Below are 25,928 nucleotides of genomic sequence, written 5' to 3'. Positions count from 1 at the left end.
AGTTGCGATTAATCAAATTGATATTACTCGGTGTTCATACATGACATCGCATGCAAATCCACGCAGAGTTTTATCAGTCGCGATAATCTTCAATATTGTGCGCACACGAGTCTGATCGTAATGTAATTAATCGTATTTTTTTTTCATCAAACAGGATTGAAAAAAGTGTATCATTCCGCTCGATATGTTTGAATAAAACGGCGCCATACTTCTCCTTAAAAGTCAAGAGAAGAAAGTGCTGATATTTAGTATTTTGGTCTTAATTAAAAGAAATTGTGTATTAAAAAGCACCAGAGTATATGAGAGCTTTAGCTTCCTCTTTCTCGCGTTGATATAATAAATAAGCAGGTAATTATTCGCATGCAGATTGCTTATATGCGTGTATATATATATATATATATATATATATATATATATATATATATATATATATCGTAAATATAGGTGATTGCAAAGTTTTTCGCGCCGAATTTCTTTGTTTTTTTTTTCCTTTAATCGATTAATTAACTCGTCCCTCGTACCGCGCGTTTATATTTATCGTTATACTCAACGCCTTCAGTCTCAACGTCATTTATCTGCCGTTTTCTTGGAGTCGCATTTCACGTGTAAGCCCTGCAACGTGGTATTTAAGAAAAGACAGCGATCGCGATTTGCACACTTCTATTTCTGCATTCTGGCAGAAAAAGGATGCAAGTTACATTGACGTCAAAGAAAGAAGCGATAAATCAATCTTGTCGAAAATCAGTTTGCTCTTTGACACGTCAGTAGGTGGAATAAACTTTCAAACGACTAATTTGCTGATATTATCGGAATATACGCACACGTATATAAGCGCGTGAGAAAAAGAAGAGACAAGCTTGCGCGCTCGCACTGCGAGACTAATTACCAAGACTACTGGCGGCGCGTGAGCGACCGCCTTTAGCACCCCGCGGAGAAAGACGAGTCTTAGATACTTATCGTGTGACGAGTGAATGTATGTGCGTACGTATGAGTGCGAAAAATGAAGTATACGTAAGCATTAAGCTGACTGTGTATTTTAAAACTGTTTGAAGAGTAAAAGTAGAACGGATTCATTAGTTTGAGAGAGAGAGTAAAATATACGTTCTCGTTGTAATTGCAAGTATACCAAATTTTCATCAGCCAATGCTCAATCATGTGCGATAATGGCGCGAATGATGTTAATTAGTTGACCAGTAAATAAACAATTCAAACAACCTTTTTACATCTTCACGCTTGTCAGTTTCACTATAAACTCTGCCGAACAATGCATTTAATTATAATTATTTCCAAATAATTAGCAGTTAACAATATTAAAAGTGCAAGCGATTGATCGAAGAAAAACTCATTTGCAAACAGTTATAATTGAAAACGCAAGTAGCTATCCCACAAAAAGACGCACATAATGAAGCATAGCAATAAAGCGGAGCGATTTTAAGCTCAACGCTCATTCTGGGACGCGTGAAAATGAGAAAATCGTGCACTCGCGATGTAAAATAATTGTCCGCGATATAAAGAGGGATAAAAAAAATAATAACTCATCGTGTCGATCTCGTCTATCATCGTTTTTAACGAGCAATTGTTGGCGGTGTTCGCGCGTAAACTTTGCTCTTGGCTGCAGAAAATTAATGCAGCTCTCTCACTCAGCAGCAGCGGCGTAGAATAACTTTAAAACTCGACATGATGGAACACGCGGCGAGATGGCACGCGATTCCCGCGCGCCACGCTGGTTATAAATTAAGTTCGCTTTCTAAACGAGAGAGCCGCGCACTTTTAGCGGACATAACGCTCGTAATTTATTTTGGAAATTTAAACGGGTTACTTTACATTTCTCATCCCAAAAATTGTTTGACTGCTGGCTGCAATTTCACAGCGCGTCGAATATGGGATTTCAAAGGAATGCACGTTAATATGCGGAATATAATTATATTACGACTCCCACTTGTATAATTTATTCGAGATAAAACGCCCAGGCTGCTTGTTTTTTTTTTGTTGGGCGGGAGCTTAATTAATCTGCTTGACTGATTTAAAATGTTCGAATTCGTTTTGGCGAGAAGCACTCTACGTCTCTCTTTGAAGTCTACGAACGGAATGCGACGATCAAGGCGCGCGCAGACTTCATGTCCTGAATTACGCGGAGCAATAAGTAAGAACCGGCTGGATGATAAAGATTTTGAAAATTCACGGCATCGTGTATGGTGCAAACGGGCCTCGACATGCGAAGAGGCAGCGTTTTAACGATCCGTAACTCACGTCCAAATATTCGCCTAGATTCTCGAAAAGGGGGCCAACTTTATTCAGCACAGTCCGCACGCGATATACGTGTCTTGTCCGCGCGCGATCGATTTTTTCTCCCTTTTCATTGCGGAGATCTGAATTGATAGCCCGGGTTGAAGTTTTAGTACCTGCTGGTACGTCATGCAAAATAGTTGGTGCTTATTTATAATGCAGCGACGATCATTGCGGCCTTTGCCTAAGGATACACAGAAAGCGCTGATTTACATGTTGGGCATATGAAGCTGTTGTACGATAACTTTTTTTTCAACAAAATTTCTGAAGAGATGCGCAATGGTTCTTTTTTATTGCACAAGAGAGTTGCGCGTGCAATGCTAAATCTTGGCGCAGAACAATGGAAATATCTTGAGCGCCGATGCGAAAGGCATCGATAAACTTTTCTTCCGAGATTTCATCGCCGAAGTAAGTTTCACAAACTACCGTTGCATAAAGTTGCTATCTGATATTGAAGCGAGTGCACGGTGTTTATAAAAATATTTTCTTTTCTTTTTTAATATTCCATTGCCGTGATAGGCCTATGAGTCACGTTTTATTCATTTGCATCAAGTCAAGATAGGCTTCGTAGTAGCAATACGCTAGTTAGTCGAGTTTTTCTCATCAAAGAATTTTTTTACCACGGAAAAAAGACAAGTTGAAGCTCTTTTAATAAATAATTACTGTTTACCGAGTTCCTCCCTAATGCAGCTTGATGATCTGGATGAAATTACGAATTTCTCGCAAGTACCTCGGCAAGTAATGAATCGAGAGAGAAAAAGAAGTTTCAAGCATCAGATAATAACTGAACAGAAAATCATAACAAGAATAAACTTGATTTGCTCGCTGAACTAACTGTTCATAAAGTGTAATCTAACGGTGTTGCAGTATCCGTCGCGGATAATATCGCAAAAGCCGCGGTATGAAAGAAAAAATGCAGCGTATTTCAGTTGTGGAAAATTATAAAACCAATCAGTCAGCGCGCGCGTGAGTTTGCGAGGAGGGCAAATCAAAACACAATTCGTATAGTCGGTGGCTTCAAATTATAGGCTTGCGTGCGAGATATCGAAGGCGCAGAGAGAAAGAAAAAGAAGACCTCGCGAGCAGTAGACAGAGAGAGAGAGAGAGAGAGAGTCGAGTCATGAATTATGCAGTTGGCTTGGGGCTAGGACTTATACCGGTAGGAACGAGCGAGACAAGTGAGTGAGCGAGAAACCCAAGAAGACAGAGAGAAGGAGGTTTCCAGTAGTAGGAGTGAGTAGTTGCACACTCTGCTCCGCCGTATAGTACAAGTGCGCCACGCGTTAAAACTCACACGTGTGCCACTGAACAAAACGTTTTCTCGCCTCGCCCGAAATCTCTCCCCGACTTTGATCGTCCAATCAAGAGAGTGAATTGATTTTCTCGACGACGCAATATAGCGAGTTGCGTCGTCCAACCCTATTCACGACGTGCATTTCCACGCCGCTCGCTGCATCTTACATTCAAATGTCCAACTTGAAAACTACTTCTCGCTGAGCAGACAACATTGTATAACTTCTACTGGCAAAAGTTGTGCTGCGACTCTCGCACGCCTCGGAAAATTAAAAATTCATCGCTATTTGTCGTCCGACGCCCTCATCATTTCCGTGGCAACTGAATCACAGTCAAATGAAAAAGTCACGAACCGAGAGAGAGCAAGAGAGGCAAAATTCACGGCTACTATATAGAGATGAATCAAGAAGAAGAAGAAGCAAGCAAGTGGAGCGCGTCGTCCGAAAGAGAAAAAACTTGGATTTCCATAGAGCCGTGATATCGTCTCAAGGGCCGACGACGTTGAAATTACAAACGGCCCTTTTCAATCAGCGAAAGGAAGCACGCGCGAGAGAAAAGCTGGTCATTCCAAATTCATCTCTTCCCTTAGGCCGTAAGAAGTAAGTGCTGAGAAAAGGGTTTTCTCAAATTTTTATTTGAAATAATAAAAAAAATACAGTCGATTGGTCGAACAGAGACAGACAGTGTATTTCAGTGAATCGTGAATCAGACAGTGGCAATGATAACACGATTAATGTGAAATTCAGCGCCAGCAATCGCGCGAGCATTGTTGCGAAGACACAACGCTCGTACACACACATATATCCGTCAATGAATGTGACAGATAAAGAATAATCCGTTGAATTAGATCGAGCAGAGAGCGGGTAATCATATACATGTACGCACGGGAAGGGAAGCTCTATGATTCCGTCAGAGCGAATTAATCAAAAGTCCAGTCGAATATCATAACGCTTCCCAATCCGTTCGCTCGGACGAGCGGAAGATCGAATCTTGGGTTAATTAGCGTCATTGAATGCGCACCTCTCTACCGACCGTCTGCCTCTCGCTCTCTCTCTCTCTCTCTCTCTCTCTCCCTCACCATTCGTGCCGCCTTTGATAAAGAATCTATCTATCAATATCAATGCTTTTTTTCTGCTCTGACGCCCTGTTTAATAAAGTCGATTTAACCCGCTCATTCATTACCATCCGCGTGCCAGCATCAAATGCATGCGTTTCTCTCGTCACACGGAATTTCACTGCTTCTACGTAATATACATCACAGCATGATTTGATTTTATAACTAACTTCTTTTTTTTCCAGTGAATCGCTGTCGTTCATATTACCTATCATTTTTTCGTACTCTCCTCATCGATGTATTCAATTGATTACGATCACGAAATGTGAAGCATTTGTTGAAAAAAAACATAATGAAAGGGTTGGAAATCAATATCGTTAACACGAGACGATAAAAAAATCTTACGTAATTCCCAAGCATAAAAAGCACAAGGCGCATCTGCCTCCCTGAAGATTATGCATCATTCTCATGGCATTGCGTCCATAATTATAAGTTAGGCCGAACCGGCGTCTTTCTCGCACACACCTCGAGTCGGTCATTACAGCGTATTGACTTATAGTTACATACGCGACGGCAGTGGCGGCGGCCCATCTGCATTCTCAACTTCTTGGTCGCTGGCGGCAGCTTTTACGATTCGCAATTTCATTGGCGCACCGGACGTGACTTTACCTTCGAAGTACGAGTAAAACGAAGAGTAGGCCTTCGAGCATAAGAGACAATTGAACAACGCTCGCGCTCGAGTTTATTAACGAGCGAACCTTGAGAAGTTCTGTAGAGTCCAAAGTGTTAATTTGGACGAGCAGAACTTGCAGGGATGACAGCAAGACCAAAAACCATATATAGGATGGTATTTTATATGTTTGAAAGGGGATGTTGTCTTTAGCTCTACTTCCGATTAGATTGCTTTTTCTTGCTCTCTCTCTCTCTCTCTCTCTCTCACTCTCTCTTAGCGTGGATCGAGATAATGCTTCGTGACCGTTTCGCGAGCGGGGATTTCAGTTTCTCTCTCCGAAGGGGCGTTACGAAAGCCGCACACGAGTCGTGTTTCACGAGAGTGAGCTCAAGTTTATTTCATTGTTTTTTCGTGAGCTGCGAACGAAGGTGAAGCGGAAAAATTTGCTCGCTTTTCTTACTGACGTTCATATACCTTTATGTGACTACGTGGAAGACGGCTAGCTGCTACTATTGGATCGTGGGGAAGATTCTAGAAAACTCACCTGTAACAGAAAATGTTTAAAGTATAATTAGACTTGTGCGTTATTGAGATGTTGTCTAGAGAAAGATAATTATTGGAAGCGGATGTACGGAATAAATTAGACAGATGAATCAACTACGCTGCCTCTTCAAAAATGTAATAATTCAGCCGTTTTTTCGAGCTGCAGCAGGTTCGATGACACGGCAGATAGACGAAACCCGGCTGCTGCTGGAAACCGATTAATTACATCGACAAAGTCTGCATTTCTTTTCTTTTCACGGTTTTACGAGCCGTGCGGTTTTGTGAGTTCGAGTGCGCCGAACAAAAGGGTTTTTTCAGCCACAGTTGGTAGGCGGCGACTTTCAAGAGTTAAGGGATATTAGATATATCGTGACTCTGAACAAATGTTGGGTGTTGCTGCGAGTTCGGTTATTTTCTCGCTTCCAAGAGGGCGAAAGAAGTTAATGATGCTTAATTAAGTGCCCTCGCATTTTTCCCTTCGTAGCCTGGTTACCTTCTCCCCTAAGTTCATTTTTCGAAGGATTTTGCATTTACAAATTAAAATTTTTAGTGTACCTGTTGTTTTTTTCCGAAACGAGTTTCTTGTTTTTTTGTTTGTCACTTTTCCAATTGCTCTATAATTTCGTAGTATATACTTAGTTGTACTAAAAAATCATATGAAAAGGTTCTTTGAACAGATCGTTAGAAAGCGCGTTCACGTTCGAGGAAATCATTAGCGAAAAAGAGTAAAAGAAACGTAGGTCTCTGGTATATAACATTTTTATTTGAAGCAGCAGCAGCAGCACACAAGCAGATTAAAAATGTATTTCAACGCGATGCGAAAAAAGGATTGCCAGAGAGAACCAGCCTCTTTCTCCTCCCTCCGTCCTTCTCTTAAGAGCAGTTTCCATCCCCTCGATTTGCAGAGAGTATCGAAAAGAAAGGAGAGATGTATACCAACAAAAGGGGTAAAGACCGGATGACAGAGAAAAGTCCGCCCTTTCGATCTACCCGTTTACCTCTTCTTCGTTGTCGATCTCTTTAAAGGATGGCCTTCTTCTTTCCTTCTTTTATCAAATCGTTTATCAATATTTTGCGCGCTGCAAGGGGATTCTGCAAAAAACAAGAAGCATTTTTGCAATTCCATTTTCCAGAGAGCAAAAAAAAACACGATGATCGAAGCGTGATCAAATGATTTTTGCGAAACGAGTATTTCTCCAAGTTTGGTGTCAGGAAACGATAAGGCTTATTTCTTGTTCTCACTCAGCGAATCCTCTTGCTGTTTTAAAGTATAATTGAATTTATTTTGCAATTAGCTATGAGATGATTAATTGAATTTGCTCCTTTTGTACTGACTTCTTTGTATAGACGTGAAGCTGTTGAAATGATAGCTTTATCAATACATTCAAATTGAGAGAAATACTGAAAATCCCATTATCTCTAAATTTTATAAAGTGCATACTACGAAATACCCTCGAGTTTACGTAGATTTATAGTGAAAAGTTAGCCGTGAAAACGAAGAATCGGAAAATCAGCTGGTAGAAATAGAAAAGAAAGTAACCGGCCAACTCGGAGATTATGCGCGTGTTACGAAAAAAACGACAGCAAAGACACACACAGAGCTCGCGCGAAAAAAGAGCAAAAACAAAGTAGAAGGAACAAACTAAAACAGAGGCGCGAGGAAAGTCCAGAAGCAGGCAGCAGCATTCGAGAGAGAGAGAGAGAGAGAGAGAGAGAGAGAGAGAGAGAGAGAGAGAATGCAAAAGGAAACTTTGCCGTCGGAGACCTTTCAGACGAAAAGTGCGCGTAGTGGTGCGGGAACTTGGAACAAGGGAATGCTTTTGCATCGGGCCGTGTGAAACGAGCCAAAAAGTAAGGCGGAACATCGGCGACCGATGATAAAACCAAAAAGAAGGAAGCAGAAGATGGAAAAAACGAGGGCACGTGTATGCGTGTGCACGCATACCAGATGGTATATAGGTGTATTTTTTCGATGAGAACGGGAATTTTGCACACACGCACGCATACGAAACAAAAGGAGGTGGTGGAGTATTGTACGAGGATATGCGATTTTTTTCTATACACACGACTGGCTGATATATGCCATTCCGATGATATTAATGGCACTGGCTGCTACTGTGCTTTCTCTCGTGCATAATGCGATGACGGAATATTCGTTATAGCATAACATCCAAGCGGCGAAAGATTATTAAATCTTATTAAAATTCATATGCTAGTGGAATTAAAAAAAGAAAACAGAAAAACTGAATATCCACGTTATTGAAACTATTTTCCTCTCGAACACAGCATTCTGATCAAAGCTATCGGAGAAAAAAGGAAGCTATCAAAGAGCAAACGCTCTATATGACAGCGGCACACACAGGCCGATCAAGGTAAAATAAAAGGAGTCGATCAACGCGTGTGCGAGCACAAGGTTCCAATAATGACAAATCGGCCAGAAAAGTCGGCGAGGCACATCAAAGCGACGGCGCAACTTTGGCATGGCAAAATTGCGAAATCCTTCATTACAGCAGCTCTTCCAGGGAAAACTACGTATACGTGGGTGTGACGGCGGCGCGGCTTTGATTTCCGCGTTCCACCACGGGCCTCAAAGTAGTCTGGTCCCGCTCTTTTTCAACTCTACTGTTCGTTGGCTCGCTCTCGATTAATATTCGACGTATAGCATGTACATATATGCCAATAGTAATTTATCGACGAGGTGCCCAGCAAATATCAGTTATATTCTCGTGCTCGCGATGAATAATTGAGTTTTCAGCTTTGTTTGTGTCGCGACCGAATGGTTCGCCAATTCTCTGATTTTTATATTTGGTTAGTAAAGGGTTTTGTTTTTTTAATGTCCGTTTACCCGGCGAAAAAATGAATGAGACCGCTGGGAAAATGGAAAGCCGAAAAGCCGAGCTCGAAAAAATAGTCTGAAAGATAGTCGCGATATAGAATAAATATAGTTTCTGAATGTATCACATTCGAGAAGAAAACTGTTTTGGAGACTCATGCGCTTCTGAAGAGATAGGCGCAGTTATATCTCACCCCAAACTAAACAAGTACACAAGGAGGAATGTATTATTGCTCTTAAGGAAATACTTCTATATTTGAAGAGTGATTAGAGAAAAAGGATCTCCCAGCATGGGAGGATGTTTTTACATCTAATTTTGAAACTCCAAAAACTTGTTACTAAAGCACAAGGACGCTGAGTCCCAGTGGGCATACCTGCCTTATCAGTAAGATAAGAATCTTTCTTTCGTTCTCTTTGACGTGAGCGCCGAAAGTGCAATATATACCGAACAAGATATTTGCGATAACTGTTGAAAGTTTTGTTATCTTTCGTTAGTCATTGCGGGCTATAAAGTCAATTTTATTTCTTCATCGCGTTGAATCACAGTGCGAGCGTCAATGCGGATAATAAATTTATGAGCGCTGATGATCACTAATTCATGAATGATCTTTTGAAAGCGTCCAGGTGCTTATCATTATTATTTCATCAACCGTATTGCCTTCATCCCACGCGCGAGATGCATAACATTCCAACGGAATTGATGACAGCGGATCGTCCGCGCGTCAAGTGACATTTTTCATGAGATATTAATTGCACCATTTCACCGACTAAATTTTCTTTAAATACGAAATTGCCGATGGATTAATTATCGTGAGTGTGCCCACGTCGAAAAGTCCAATGGGAAAGAAAAGGTTGCGTAACGAAGTCGTTGTACGGCCAGCAGCAGACGCACGTTTTAAAATTCAATCACACCGCTGCTCGTCGTCCCTCCTCCGACGGCACAAAGCTTCGTCGAGCAAAAAAAGGCGAGATTCACAGTCGTACACACGACCCTTCCATATAACTATGGGGGAATTAAAGGCCACTTTCAGCGCCTCTATCTATCTCTTTTCAGGCAAAAAATCGTCGAGGCGTCGCAAGAGAGAAACAGATCGGGAAAGTCGAGACAAAAGAGCAAAGAAAGCCTGCACATGTGCGCACGTCTATAATCTCCGACTACGTGCGCAGCCTCGCGGGAAGACGCCGCTTGAGAGCGAGAGTAAATATTTAGGAATTTTTGAAGAGGCCCAAGTGCCTAAGAAAACAGTTTACAGCTTGTGCACGCGAGAGCTCTGCAAGCGTGCCCAGTCACTCGCTCTTTCCTTCGATACTGCTCCAGCGCTTTCCACGCTCACCCTCGCCTCTGGCTTCTCGTCTTTCGCCGACTTTACTTTTCACTCTCTCTCTCTCTCTCTAGTTTTTTTTTCGATTTTACTAGGCCGATGGGCGCAAGTAACGATGCGCTTTTCTTTGGATTTTTCATTTGGCATTTCGCAGACGTACGCTTGGATTGGTCGTGTACGGACAAACGCGCCGCGAGGAACAAAAAAAGCTGAAAACCTATTAAACGCAGAGACACGTGTCGTCGGAGCTTGGAAAACATATCGTTATACAGGCACAAAGTCGGAACGCGAAGAAATAAAAAAGAATAGTCAAACACAAAAATCCTGAACGTTGTCTATTTGACTTTCTTCTTCCTACTTTCCATCCCTCCTTTCTCACGTGGCGCACACTCCACCCACGAGCCGAACGCCTGCGACTTGTACGGTTTTCGTTCTCGGAACCATCTCTGGCCGTGCACCCAACTCTCAAACATCCTGAGATGCTTTTTGGCAGCGCACGCACGTTCCACCATCCGATGTCCATTATGCGACGGCTCCTTTTTTCTGTAGCTTCTTCGGCTTGGGATAGTGAGTAATGATCGGAGATAGCGCTTCTTTTCCCGAGTCGGTGCAATTAATTGACTTTTACCGAGCGAGGCAATTTTCGGTTCAATACAACATTTGGCTGCGTTAAATTGAATACAGTTATAGGATACGAAACCACATCGAATTGGTATATAGCGCTCCAATTATTTCATCTTTCAACCATCCAGTTAATTAGAATGAACGATAATATTGCGAAATTGTACGGGATAATTCCCTCGACAGGAGTAAGCGCAATAAACAAAAGTATCTGCAGCATTCGCCGCCAAATTGAATTGCCAATTATCGTCGTATATTAAAATTGAATTTACAATAATTAAGAGCTTATAAAATAACAACGGCTTGGCCTGCCTAATCTTCGCAAAATCAATGAGCTATTCCTTTTTGATCGCCGTATACACAGGGAACTCGCGCTTTTAATAATCCCGCGAGCCGAAGCTCATACACACAGACTTTGAAAGCACGAGAAAATCCTTTATTTGTATGCCCCGTCGCGTACTAGGTAATTTACAAAACACAAACGCCTCGTGCTCCCGTGAAAATTTATTAGCCGAAAAATGCGAGGGGGGTACCTTCTTCTTTCTTGCTCTCGCGAACTAAGGATAATCGTCTTTTTTATTATCGCGCACATTCTCATGTAAATCGCGCATCTCGCATTACTCATAACAAGAGGCGCCGAAGAGTTTTTATCGTCGTCTCTTTGGTGCGCTACTCCGCAGACAGGATAAGTTTGATCAAATAAGAGTGACGATATACATCGCATTCTTTCTATCCGGCCTGCTTCAGCTTTACGACGCGGGTGTGTTATCTCTGCTCCGTGGCGCAGAAGTGAATTACGATTTGATTGCTTTCGATAAATGATATAGCTCTTGCGCTCTCGAGAAGTCGACGCCTCGGAATTCCTAGTAGAGTGATAACATAATGTGTGTATTTCGAGCTGCGATAAGTTATTGACACAGTAGATGCTAAATTTGTGCATTTTTAATATCACGGGGGGAGGGGATGGTATCGATGGAATATCACGTTTGCACTACATCGAAAATAAAACATATTCGTTTAAAGTACGGTTATTATTCAGGTTACGCTATTAATTTTCTTTATTGAGTACTCATTTAGTGATCGTATAATCCTATGAACCAAAAGTTTGAATATAAGAAAAATCGAGATCTAATTAATGGCCTACATTCATTAGTAACCCCCAAATCCAAATTTTTTTTGAGAAATTTATCAATCATACCCCAAAACAAAAGAGAAAACTAAGAAGGGGAGTTCTTTATAAAGCGGATCGACTTCATTAAAAAAAAAACAAAAAGAAATAAGAATAAGCCTCGCGCGCAATAAATCACGAATCTCAGAGCGATCACTCGACACAAGACTTTGCTCTCTCTTCCGAGATGGAATGGCTAAGCTGATTAGCAGCGTTCGGAAAAAAGCGAGGGCTAATTCCCTGACGGATCGTCCTCGTAATTTTTAAAGTTTGTTAGCGCCACCCGAGCTACTGAAAAGAGAGGCGAGCAAAAAAGTGAAGAAGGGCAGAGGTTGCTTTACAGCCGCGAAAGCTCATTAAGCTCCCGCAGCTGCTGCCGCAGGCGAATCTTGATCCCTCATTCATCGCGTACACGTCCTCTCTCTCTCGACGCGACGCGGATGTTTGCGCGCCCGCGGCCTCTTCGATTTGTCTTTCGCCGCCCGCGCGAAATATTTTGCCAGAGAAAGAGGGATGCTCAGCGGAAATCATTTGCTCTATATATTTTCGGAAGTTTACTGAACTAGTCCTGAACTTTCCGTTCGTTTCGATCGTGATTGGGCTCTGTAATATTGGACTCGTTGTTTCGCTCGTTCTTGTTTTATCGAATTTGATAAATTCTTTTTTCAGTAGTTCTCGAAAACAATCCCACAAATTTCGCACTAGTCATTTTACCGTCTTTTATATCTACTTTACACGCGTACTTTAAATCCATATTGAACAAACCATTCGTGCGCGAATAATTTTTCCACGGAATTCGCTCTCGAATATTTCCAAATCGTTAAATTTCATCGAACGCTGGAAATAATAGACTGGTCAATATATTTATCTCCGCACGTATTTTGCAGAAATTTACCATAAAGAGCAATCGAACAAACGCATGCAGTAGGAAATTCGCCCAATGCATTTGTCCAATATTTAATCTGTTGTTACTCGATATTCTCTTCGAAATATTAACAGCAGCTCACTGGAGCGCGCGCGTACAGCAATACACGAGTGTACTCGGCACAACCAACAAAACGAAAATTATAAAGCAAAAAAAACCGATAAAAGCATAAGCGCTTAATCGTGCCAAGTCCTGTACGAGCGCAGCGAAACTCGTTCGCAGGTGAAAAATTCGCGTGGCACGCGATGGTTGGCAAATTTGAATTTCAGCCCGAACGAATCTATGTGTATCGAAGACTTGGCAACGAGATGCATAATAATCGCCGACGAGTGTATCACGAAATAAATCATTCGGGAAGGCGCAACCGCAGCAATAGCAAATAATCCGAAACAAGAGGGAGAGAGAGAGAGAGAGAGAGAGAGAAAACAATAAATTCACTTCGGTTTCACTTTCTCTTTCTCGCGCGCACAGCGCGTAAACGAAACGAGCGACAGGAGGCAAAATAAATCAAAGCGTTTTGCGTTTATTTATCGCGCTGCGGCAGTGGCAAACGCATGCGTGTATATCCAGAAGGAACCTTCAATGATTCGCTTTCCTTTGAGAGACGGCAGCCGTACTCTCTTTTTCTCACACTTTCGGGGCGGAGAAAAACCGACTCTTTTTTTCGGTTTCGAACGTAGAGTGCGCTCGGTCCTCCTATTTACGAGAAAAAGACATTTTTTTTCAAAATCTGATGTTTTAAAAGACTTTCTTGGTTTCGTAAAAACCAATGCACTGACGATTGTTTAGTAACAGTTGATTGACTTTTAAGTTGCACTCAGTATGAGAGTCATAAAGTAAACAGTAAATCACGCGGACGTAACGTGTTGCGTCTCAAATGACTGCCGCATATGACTTCCTTACAAATTTTGACGCGAGCAAATTCGTTGTTCGATAAATTTGACTATTCGACTAGTATACTGAAGCTTTTGTAAATCACAAGAAGACGATTAGCCAATAAGATAATATTTGCAACTGGCAAATCAATCAACGTGTTGCACGACATTTGAATATTTTACCTGTGAAAGTGCACCAAATGAAATTGTATCTCTTCGAGGTCCAACAGACTCAATACATGGAAAAAACACAAAGAACAATCACGCACCAACAAATAGACGAAGCAACTCGTGAATAACCGAGAAGCAAACAATAAAAATCACAAGTTTTAGCACTGGCAATCACGTAAGACGACGGAGACACAGCATCATCACATCGTGAGGTCGCGTGCAGACGAGCAAGCGGAAAGCGAGCTGCTTAGCACATGCTTTTGTCCGAGATTGTGTCACGTGTGGGGCGTCCTGTGGCGCAGATGAAGCTCGTTAGAGCAGGTCATCGTTCCCCGCGCTACGTAACGATGGATAAACGCAGCAAGAGTCGCAGCGCGAGAGCAAGCAACGGGAAAAATACGTGTGCGCTAGCGCCAGCTGCTGCCGCTCGACTAGCTACGCCTGGCTACGCTGCGCAGCGATGCTTCAACTCTTCGAGTCGCCGCCGCCGCCGCCGCCGCCGTCGCCGTCGCCGCAAAACGCACGCAGCGCTCCGCACGCGAGCTGTGGTAGGGGCACGAGGGATGACATTGGCCACATTACGAGACTTGGCTCTCTGGCGAACCATGCCGCCCCCTCGTTTTCCTCTTTATCTCTCGCGCTTCATTCATTCCTTCCGTGACTTCTCTCGTTCTCTATGCCCGTCGACGGAGAAAGAATTTCTCTCCTATTACTTTTTTTTCGCCATTCCACCGTTTCGACTGCCTACTGTCGCTGCTTTCTCCGCACGCGCGCCCGTGCCTTGCTGTCATAAATGCTTGCATGCTTTGATTGCGTTCGTCAAGAATGCAGCGCGGAGATCGTTAAGACTCCAGGTGTTCTTCATTCGTTAGATTTCGTGTTTGGTCTCTTTTATACAGCTTATAGACGAAAAAAAATGTAAATGATCGATCCACTGTTCTGCTGCGAGTTCATCGTTACTAATATTCACACTAGGTGTAGATAGAATACCAATCTCAATAGAATTCACCAATACACCTATAGTCTTTAGCTCGAATGCATGTTTTTGAATTAACATGTCGAACAGGATCGCTGTGCCAGAAATAAAGTTCGAAACTCAAATTCGAAAACTTTCATGTCGCTCGTAAAAATGCGCAAAGAAAAGGCTTGCCGATCTCTCGGCCGCTAGCAGGGTAAGGCTATATTTACTGCGCGACGATAAATTTCAGTTACGGGAGCGTGTAAAGTTCGCCCGCACCGCCGCCGGATTGCATTGCTTCCTTTTATCGAGGGCCACGTAGCAAACAAGTTTAACCAGATTAGATTCGGCGGCTGCTGTCTTCTCCCTTCTCTCACGATTTCGAAGGAGGATTAGGTGTCGGGAGAAAAAAATGCGGATTATCGAGAAAAAACGATTTGTGATGAGAAAGAGGAGCCTGCTGCTGCTGCTGCATCGTCGGAGGATAAAAAAGGTCGACGCGCGAGGAAAAATAAAGATTTCCGAAGGGTTTGCCAAGGCAAATGAAAAGGAGGGACAGTCGGAGAGGCCGAAAAAAAGGAAATTCTGCCATTGCGCTTCATCTTCTCGAGTGGAGTCATTACTTTCTTTTGGCCGGCGCCGCCGACGCCGCGTTGCACGGAAAGCGCTTCTCTTGTAAACATTCCCCCTCTATTTGGTCGACGTTATCTTCCTCCGAGATATTACCGTGCGTTTTTCAATTGCGATAGAGAGAGAGAGAGAGAGAGAGAGAGAGAGAAAAGAGAGAGCATTGATTGTTTTCTTACATTTGCCCGAATTTTCCGAGAGCCCTTCTTGTTTTTAGTGCTGTTTTCCAACTTGTCATGTTTACAGGCCCGTTTTATTATAAACCGTGTTATTTCAAAAGGTTCTGCTCGAAGGTTTCATTCAAACAATCTGAATGATACATTCACTGTTGTAATTTAATGCTTTAATATAAATGTTCAAAATTTCCTTTCGTTAACAAATTCATAAATACATTGCAGTCATGTTTTAACGATTTCCATTTCAACCAAACGGTAACATTGGATATTCGATAACATTGAAAATTACTCGGTAAAATTGAAAAATAGCCAAGTTCTCTTGGCAAAATATTTAGCTGGCCAAACATCACTCAAAAGTCACAACGGAATTTCAAAGTAAAACATGTACGCACATAGAAAAACGCGAGCGACTGGAGTGGCGAAATAACAATGCTATTCTATATTGTTTCAACCCGTTCTCTCCGTGCTCTGCTAAAGTGTCATCGGCAAGCGCTCACGGTGAAAAAACCGAGAGCTTGCGTATGTGCATTTCGAGCTGTCAATTTAGGTGTAGGGTCAATTCGATTGGCTAAATTCTTTTTTTTTGTTCGTCTCTCTGATATCGACATGTTTGAAATATCAGGCGGTGCACTCTTGATAGGCATCATCGTACGTGCCCATCCAGTAATCCGAGAGATTTCTATCTCTCTCTTCCTCTCTCGCGCTGTGGCTGTTTCTATTGCTATACTGTCGTTATTTATTCCGCAGCATATGTAGTGAGTAAACTTGCGGTCTTTTATTATTTAAAATTTTTTTTACAGACTTGACGAGTAGCTTCCACAAATTTTTGCTTTTATGGGATTATATTTCAAGTCAAAGTCGGCCAAGTTTTCTTCTTTTATGCGATGACGAATTAAATATACATACGCACGAGAGTATACAATTAGTAATTGGAGCTTCTCAATTTTGAGTGAACCGAGCAGTTTAATGGAATTAGGTTTGATTGTGTGCCGTTGGCATTGATAATGTATCAAATTGCCTTGAAAGCCACGAATGGGAACGTAAGCTCTGATACAGAACCGACACCCGAAACTTCCTAATTCCGAAAAATCCCAAGATCATGATGAGCTAGAAGTAGTGTGAAGAGCTAATAGTAATAATTATGCAGATCTGTACACATATATCCTTAATCCACGTCGACAATACGCGCGGCACGTTGCGGAACATTCCTGCCTCGTTTCCTCGCACGAGACTGCAGACGATGTACACACGTATAGCATATCTCCGATATTCCCGGGAAGCCCCGAGCCCGCGTTATATGTGTGTGTGTATATATATATATATATATACGTAAATGCAGTGCATTGTCGTCGATCCGAAGACGACGTTGAATCGCTCTCGCTGCACTATCCGCGGAATAATTGAGCGCCGCGACTCGGCGCGCGAACGTGCAGCAGTATAGCAGGGTCCTTAATGCATAAAGTGCCTGCATGTCTGCGACGAGATAATGGCTCGTTGTGTGCTGCCATTATGCCAACTTTCCAGCAATGTCTCGTCCAACTGCTGCACGCGCGCGGTCTTTATTGATTATCGATACTTGCGAGAATTTATAGTGGAACGATGCTTATGTGCGGCTTTGCTATTGCACCTATTTAGGCTTATCTAAATTTATCGCTCTCGTGCGCAAATTACGACAAATTTAATTTTCTTCCGATACGAGTTTCACGGATTTTTTCCTTCCACTTGTCTTTCACGCGAAAAATCTCAGCGTCTGGCCTTTCTCATCCCGCTCGTGAGCTGCTCGATCTCGTTGTTTTCTTGCTTCTTTTTCTCATCACTCTTCTCTTCTGCTTCTTTACCGAGCTAACACACAGAGAGTAAGTAGTGAAGTAAACGCGTGTCTTTCGCTCCAAACGTGCCGTGCATGCTCCGCGCAGCAGCAGCAGCACCAGCAGCAGCAGCAAGAAAGTGACGAGGGAGGGAGGGAGGGAGGGAGTGAGAGAGGCACTCGCACACACACGCGCGAATGAGGGCATTCGAGCGGGCGCCGACCAATCAGGTTGATTGGCCCACTGGTATTTACATTTCTACAGAGGAGGAACGCACTTGTGCCGTGCTCCGCGAATTCCAGCGAGACAATGAGCTACAGAGAGTCGCCCGGCTCGATCAACCGATTGATGTCTACTCACAAAAGCGCCGATGAGGCTTGTTGAGGAATTTTCCCGTACGTGCCTTGTATTATTTCGTACGAGAGCGCCTAGTCCACTCGCCAAAAGAGAAACTAAGTCAAGGAGTGCGCACTGATAAGAAGAAACAAAGTTTTCTTAAAAGGAGTCCAAAAAGTTTCTCTGGCGCCTAGTAATTAAAGAAGACGGCGAGACGCGCGGCCATTAAAGATGAAAAAAGCAAAGGAATCCATCTCCCAAGTTCGGTGAACTAAAAGATAAATGTTAGATTTCCACGAGAGTACGAGTGTCTTGCACAATTCGTGCACAGCTCAAACCGTATTATATACGTGAGTAGAGATGTTGGGATGAGGAGGTCGTCGTGCGCGCAACTACGCTAACTTTTGCACGATTTAATGCTGTCCAATTATTTACTTTAGCTAGCTGCGATAAAATTTAAAGTTTTCCAGCTGCTACTGCCGGCCCGCGTATTTACCGCTACTTTGCTGCCAACTTTTCCTTTTTTCCAGTGACAGAGTATTAAATCCAACGGATAAAAAGAAAAAAAAACTTGTGTACTTTGTTATGCAACAATCAAAATGTACACTTTCCGACATCGTTCATTCTTATAGTCTTGACATTTATCGCGCTTGAACTTTCTTTGACGCGACGATGAAAATCACTTTGCCCGGGAGCTCATCTTCGCGTGTGCGCGGAAAAATAATGCGCATAGCTGCTCGCGCGAGCGCGCGAGCGAAGGAATCAATTTTCAGAGCGAATGCCCGAAGGCAATTCGGCGACGTCGAATCATAATTTATGGATCGTCGCGTTTCGCTCGCTCGCTCGGGGTTCCTACTGCGCGCGCGGGATTTTAAGTTTAAACGGCTTGTTAGCTCTCGCGGCTTTGTGCAGAGAAGCATTGATGGATGTAGAGCGCGGTGACGCGTTACCTTAGCTGCCAAAGATGGGTATGTATCCCCGCGAGGAATTGTACTTTACTGTATTTGCTCAACATAATTAGTGTTTACCGAAACCGAGGCCTAGACACCAATTTTCCTCAGTTGTCTGTAGCATTACACGATCTTTTTTCTTACGTGCTGTAGTTTTCTGTCGTGGTTGAGTGATTTGTTCTTGCAATACAAATGGATGATTCGTATTTCACTATTAGCTTGTCTAACGGGAGACAGAAATTTTCAGTTTTATTATGACATTGACTATATTACTCGGGACAAGAGAACCAGAGCTCCATCTAGAATCGGAACTCGAGCCTTGATAAAAATGTTAAATTCAGCATATGATCTGTTTCAAACTGAGAAGCATAACAAAAGATTTAGCGTAGATTGAAGCACTCACCGATTAAAACAATGGAGAAGTAAAAGAAACTGGATAGCTGACCTGTAATACAAAAATATAATCGTAATTAATTCACATGGTAACTGAATCGGGGTAACAAATCAGCATTAACAAAATCGACGTGCCATTACGAAACTGCAGGCGAGAGAGCACGATGCTCTGATTGTTATAAGGGAGCTTGAGAGGCAGCACTTAAGGAACTAATCGCTCGCTCATAATAACGTTGCATCAGCTCGGCGGGCGCGTGGCCCCGAGCACTGTCGAGTTAAAGCGAGGACTCCTCACCGGCGACTATTTGCATACGTAAATTAAGTGCCGACTAGTTCAACTTCAGTGAATTGTAGTCACACACATCACGATGCCGAATAGATCCATTACCTCTCTACCGAAAAAAAAGAGAAAGAGAAAAGGTCCCCATTTTCGTCAGCTCGTAACGGCAAATTAGCACGGAAAAAGGCAGATGCTTGGAGGGTGATAACGAGTATAGCCAAAAACTACGGTGAGAGAGAGAGAGAGAGAGAGAGGATCACAAAGAGAAAGCCAAGGGCCTAAAAGAGCGCGACGAGTCGGGATAAATCAGCTCTCCCGGACCGGAGACCACCCAGCGTTGCGCACGCCAACTCCGAAAAAAACAAGAAAGAAAAGTCTGCACACGTTTAGGCTTCTGCTGCTACTCTGCCGCCTGATCCTGTTGACGCTTCGAGGGGGTTAATTGTACTTTTATCTCGCGCGCACTCCGCCCCGTCGCTTCCGATCGCTCACCTTTTTTTCAATTCTCTCTCTCTCTCTCTCTCTCTCTCTCTCTCTCTCTCTCAGAGCTTGGCTTTTTAAGCAGCCTTAGACTGTATAGAAGGGACCGAAGGCGTTGCTTGAGATGAGCGGCCAGTAAGCTTTTGTTTTTTTTTAGGGGTTTTTGAGTTTCGCCTTTAATGAGTTCCTTTTGTTTTTCGTTTGTGAAGGATTACTTTTTCGCTAGTTGAACGGGGCAGTGATTAATCATTTGCCCGTGAGCGATGTGTACAAGCATTTTCTGAATTTGTTACATGAATAGATCCAGAACGCTTTCAAAATGACATCAATAATCACGAAATAGAATTGAAGCGCTTGAACCTTTCACAAAACCAGAATCGTGTTATCGCATAGAAAACTTTTTTAAAGGCTATATAAATTTATTGCACCATTGAAATTCCTAACGGGCATTCACTAAAAAAGAGTTGGCTGTCGGAACAAAGCTCTCTCTTTATCAAGTACGTAATCGAAACGATGAAACCGACAATGGCGTTTTCTATCACATCAGAAAATAGCATCCGATCGCAAAAAAGAAAATAATTGTTTAATTAGCACATAAGACCGATAGTGAATTAGAGCATCGCAACGACATTTTTGGAAAAGGAAATAAACTAACGTAGACTCAAGCATCGGGTAGATCATCCAAGCGATCGATTATCTACACGTCTCTTTCAAACAGACAAAGTGGAATTTACTGCCGACGCAAATGGCATCTGCATCACGGTCTAGCTGGGCTATTGAAAAAAAAATGGGATCAAGAGAAAACGAGTAAATGGTCGGGGGTAACAAGGCCCGTTTTCATTAAGCTCGATCGTATTGAGTTACGAATTCGGCGACAGATAAGCGATCGACTGCCCCTTAGAACGCTAAAAGGATTCATTAGGCACGTGGTCAAGGGCCACTCGAGAGAGCGACAGATCGACAGATCGCGTTGTCTGACTTGCCCTCGACGACCACGGGTAAAAAAAACGTCGCGTGCGCGGAGTATTAATAAACTTTCTGGGAAAAAAGCGAAGCGACGCAGAGCGAAAGGAGAGAGGTCGAAGCGGTCCAGCTAATTAATAAGCCAGCGTAACAAGGAGCAGATGGAGCGCGAGGGCGTACACGTACACGATCAGCCATTATCGCACACGTGCAGCAGCAGTCGCGTGCGTGCACCAAAGTCTCTTCTTCTCTTTTCGGGTTATTAGCGAAAAGTCGAAGGAAGCCAAAAAGAGGGGAAAGATCGCTGACCGAAAAATGCTGTAATTGCTGGGGACGCCATGACTCCGAGCTTCATATTTGGCCAACCTTCTCTCTGGCCACTTAATTGCGAGAGATTCGAAACGATTTTTTTTTCTATTTTCTTCCCCATTGAATTGTTATCGTAGTTCTGTTTGGTGTTATGTGTCATTTATTTCCATTTATTCCTGGATATTATTTTGGTTAATTTACGCCAGATTGAATAGTACACGTGTATTACTGACGAGTATAAGTTATTTAAATAAAGAATTTACTAATTTACTAATTTACTAATAATAGACTCACTTCAAAAAATTAACAAATTTAACAGACCATAACATTTGTATTAAATATTCTGTTTTTTACAAATTATTTTATCATCGACAATTAAATATTCTCTTTTTAGTTGTACAAATTAAGATGATTTCCATCTTGTGGTCAAAAGGGCAATTCAATGTCTAATTTAAAAACAATCGAAGTATGAAAATCAATTTTAATCCTTGAAATGACAGCAAAGATTGAGTTTATTGGTAATCTTAAAAAATTTGTTTTCCTTCAATTTCTCGTTTTAATCATGAAAAAAAAAAGAAGTTAACAGGGCGAAAAACGACAAAGCCTCACGCCCATGATCACTATGAAGCTAGCGACGTTATATCTCGCGTAAAAGTAAAGAAAAAAGAAAGAAATTGCCCGTTCGTATACTCGGAAACGCGAAAATAAACGGGGTTTGCCGCCGCTGCCGCCTGGTTCACTTCCGGTGCACACTCGCGCATAGAGTCGCGCGTTTCTTTGACTTCCCTGATTGACGCGTCGCTCTTTACGAGGCGTGTTTTCACTGGGCTTTCTTAATGATACTTTGAGAGCTTTAATGAGGCGACGTTTATCCGTTCAACCACACGCTACAAGCCAAAAACGGAACTCGTTCCTTGTTTCGGCAAATGCAAAATCGCGATATATATCGCGGGTCCTTGGAAAAAACACCTCGCGAGAGCTAATTAAAAAACGGTACGTCGATAATTTGTTTAAAGTAAAAAAGTCCGTTGGCTTCCAGGAAGAAACTTCTCCGTCGACCGCGGGACAAAAAAGACAGTAAAAGAATGGTCAGTCGATATCGGAAGCCGCGATCGCCTACTGCCTGAACCTCTCTCCTGCAGTATAGCAGTCGCCGCCAACTTTTGGTCCCTCTGCGTTGCAAGTGTTTACGCGCGAAAGGATCGATGATGTACAGAGGGAAGGGAAAAGAGACGCAGGTATATGCACGATAAGAAACGACATTTTTCTTCCTTGAGCTTGTGCTAAAAGCACAGCAGCAGCCTATACATAGGCTTCCGGTATTGAATCCCCCGGCTATGTCATTGAACGTACGCGCGCAACTTTACGGGTATGCAGCACTTCACGCTTATCGCATATTCTCTCTTTTCGAGTGTGGGTGGTTCATCTATCTACCAAAGAACGAAGAAAAAAAGGCGAACGGCCAGAAAGCTTCAATAATTACTTTCTCTGGTGTGCTTGGCCTGCAAAATAAAGAGGCACGTGCACGTGTGTGTACACACGACTTGCAAACGCACAAAGCCCTCGTTCGAATATTCCATCGCCGCAGGGCGTCCACCGTTGCCGTCGCACTTTGAAGCTGGTGTCAACCTTTCTGTAGTTTCTGTGTGCGTATATACTCGCGGAGTTTTGACTCTTTATCGGCAATCGAGGATAAGGGAAAGTCACGTCGGGTGAAAGGGCGCAAACGTTCTTCGTGAGCATACAAAGCTACGGCTAACTAAATGGAAATGACATGGCCGAAGTATGTTAAAGTACCGTGCGAGATCAATTCAATCAATGATCGTTTTTACGATTAAAATTTTGATAAAATCGATAAACTCATGATTTTTATGGAATGTTAGATATTAGATTTTATTCAACTTGATTATACAACTTTATTGAATAACGAGACTTAGTATTTCATTATCGACTGCTGATCGGGCATTTATTCGCGACTGAAGCTGTAAAATGTCTAGTTATCGAAGAGTAGTTGTTATAATTGATCGCAATGCAAATTCATATGAATAAATTACACTAAAGCAACTTCTATTGTGGTAAACAGAAAGGGGGTTCATCGATTCATCTCGTGGTCATATTGCATATCGCACATCTTAATTTAATAGTATCATTTTTCATGATTTACAATGAGCCTAAAAACATCATACAATCTATCACTGTAACGTCAGAACGATGAACGATTTTTCATACGATTACTTGAGATTTTTCGCTTCAAAACCCAACGACAAGTAATGAATTCGCTTTTCTTCTCATGACATATAACAATTAATCAGCCGAAACAATACATCACGATAGAAATTTGTTTAAAACGTTGCATACGCGTCTGCATGACGAGAATATTTAGTTAAGATTTGCGTAGCCATCCATCAGCGAAAAATTAATCATGCCCCCCTGCAGTAGCAAACTCACTTTTAAAACCAAACGCGAGAGAGAGAGAGAGAGAGAGAGAGAGAGAGAGAGAGAGAGAGAGAGAAACTGTGAAAGACAAATGAAAATGAGAGCGAGCGAGGCGAAAAAAGCTGTAAGATCAAAGCGAGAGTGAGAGAGGTGTGTGCTCATATAGACGCGTGTAGAGGGAGGGAGTAACGATTAAGCGTGATGTGGCAGTTTTCCAAGTTTTACGATGCGCCGTTTGATTTATTTTCTACACGCTGCTGCAAAAGGCAACAAAAAAAAAAAACTCAGGATTGCAACGCGCGGGTGAAAGCGATTCTTTTTCGATTTCGCGCGCCGCGTCGAGACTTTCTTCCGATATGTACTGGCTGCAAGTTTATCTTTGATGTTTCGAATGAGGAGGAAGTCGAAGAAAAAAAGACAGCAACATTTACTATAACGAGTCGCTTTCGACTGCGAGGTGATATATCGAAACAACTTTCTCACGCGTGCAAGGATTGAAAGGAGTTATTGAAAAGGTGCCCGCGCGAATACAATGGCGAGCAGGTACCGACAAAGGGTTTGCCAATTTCGCGCGGAATTTATACTGCCCTTCGTTGCGAGTCGTAAAAAAAGAACGGAGAGTTTTTAAATCATTCGTCAACGAAAAAGCTTAAACGATGATTGACGGCGAAACTTGATTATATCCTTATTCCACAGATATTCTTGAGGTAATTTAGCCTCGAGGTGTAATTTTAAGTGGTTTACGCGTGTGTGCGCAGTGCGAGCGCAATATTCAATTCGCGCGTTCGTCAACCATCGGCAGTTGAATGGCCACGCGCGCGCAAATTGTTTTGGCGCGTCTTGTCTGGCACACATGCGTGCGGGAGAAGAGAGAAGTAAATTATATTAAATAAGCTTCATTTGACTTGCTAAGTCGTGAAGAGGAGGCAATCACGTAATTTTGCCGACACGTAGGTACATTGTAAATACGTCTGGCTTGTTTCCCTCTTTTTCTTGTCTATGTTAGTTTTGTATAATTATCGGAGCTGCTTGTACGACTGTATATGGAATAGGCATGTTCGCGAGTTTCGAACGTCTAGAAATGATTTTCTGCACTGACGTATTGTCAAACTACTCACACAGCCTGGCGAGCTGACAAATAGACTGAAACGTAAAATTACACAAGATTAGACAAATTTGTCTATAACTAGCCTCGTAACATGTGTCAGCAGACACGAAACACACGAAAATTCCGTTGATATCTAAAAATACACGAAGCTTTGAAGTCTCTGAAAATGCAACCTGACGTTTAAGCTCTCGCAGGCACCTCGCAGTACGCGATAATCAAATCTGACATCTTTACGAGGCTTATTCGAAAAAATATTTGAAAAAGAAGAGTAAGAGTGGGGTAATGGCGTTAATTACGCATACATAAGTCTTGTCTACTTGTTGTCGAGAGGTGCACCGAAAATACGGAGATAACGCTAGGCAACGACGAAACGAACGCTGGGTCAAGTGCTAAAACACTCGACACGTGCGAGAGAAAGAGAGGCCGCGGCTCACTGCAACATCTGTTTCCCGTCACGGCGACTCTCTCACGAGAGTAGAGTCCCAACTCTCCCTCGAGTACGAGGCACGAGAAAAGAAATGCAATCGAAGCCACGCGTAAAACGACCTTACTCCGCGTCTTTTCTTCTTCTTTTTTTTTAACGACTCTTGCTTGTCAAATGCAAATCCTAGTTTATTGCGATTGGAATTCTTATTAGGCTCGCTTCCGTTCTGTCGCTTGCCGTGCGCGCAGATGAGGCGCATAAGAGGATTTGCGGAATGGGTCGCGCGTTTGCTTCCTGCTGCGTCGCCCTGTTTGTTGTGTGCCGCTCTTCTCTCTGACTTTTTTTCTTCCTCTTTTCGCCTACCAACGACGGAGAGAGAAAATTAAATTTCTCTGCAACTTTATTTTTGGGTTACGAGTGCTATATGCGCAAACTGAGGAAATTAGAGTGGAAGTTTCTTTGGTCCCGTCGTTTCATCAGAGAAATTAATTTTCATTGCACATTCGCTCGCAATGGTTTTATCTTGAAATTCAAACTCGAAAGATAATTGTGTATGCGCAGAAAACCGCATGGTAATAATCTAAAACAAAGTAACAATAGAATATGAAAAGTTGTGCATCCACATGTATACCCCACACACACAAGGCATCAGAATAGAAACGAAGAGGCGCGTCATGAGCGATGCAAATGTCAGCGGATGAGGTCCTAATTTAAAAGGCGCAGGCAAGCAAGAGACGTCTAATCTCAAAGAGACGTTAGAAGCATAAAGCACAAGTCAGCAAACTTTCCAGACGCACACACAGGTACACGCTACATCGCTGGGCTTATTACAGAGTCTCTTCAACGCGCCTACGCGCAACGGCCTCCCTCTCAATATACATACCTGCGTATCCCCGTCCCATTGTTCTCTTGATCT

General features: G+C 42.7%; 1 protein-coding gene across 5 annotated transcripts in view; it reads right to left on the bottom strand.

The window, feature by feature from the left end:
• Positions 1-25,928, bottom strand: part of LOC131663837 (discoidin domain-containing receptor 2-like) — a 128,844-nt gene that overhangs the window by 36,188 nt on the left and 66,728 nt on the right. For 2 of the 5 annotated variants that reach the window (XM_058934530.1, XM_058934532.1), the window contains one exon: positions 19,023-19,064. The exons of 1 other annotated variant lie outside the window; for it this stretch is intronic. The gene's annotated coding sequence lies outside the window, so the exon portion shown is untranslated. Of the gene's footprint in view, positions 1-5,780; positions 5,851-13,776; positions 14,078-19,022; positions 19,065-25,928 lie in introns of those variants that run through there. 2 more of the 5 variants (XM_058934533.1, XM_058934529.1) reach the window with 2 other exon arrangements.

Source organism: Phymastichus coffea, unplaced genomic scaffold (assembly GCF_024137745.1).
Source record: "Phymastichus coffea isolate CEN01 unplaced genomic scaffold, Cenicafe_Pcof_1.1 PCOF00039, whole genome shotgun sequence".
NCBI lineage: Eukaryota > Metazoa > Arthropoda > Insecta > Hymenoptera > Eulophidae > Phymastichus > Phymastichus coffea.
This window is presented reverse-complemented; position numbering and strand designations above follow the sequence as displayed.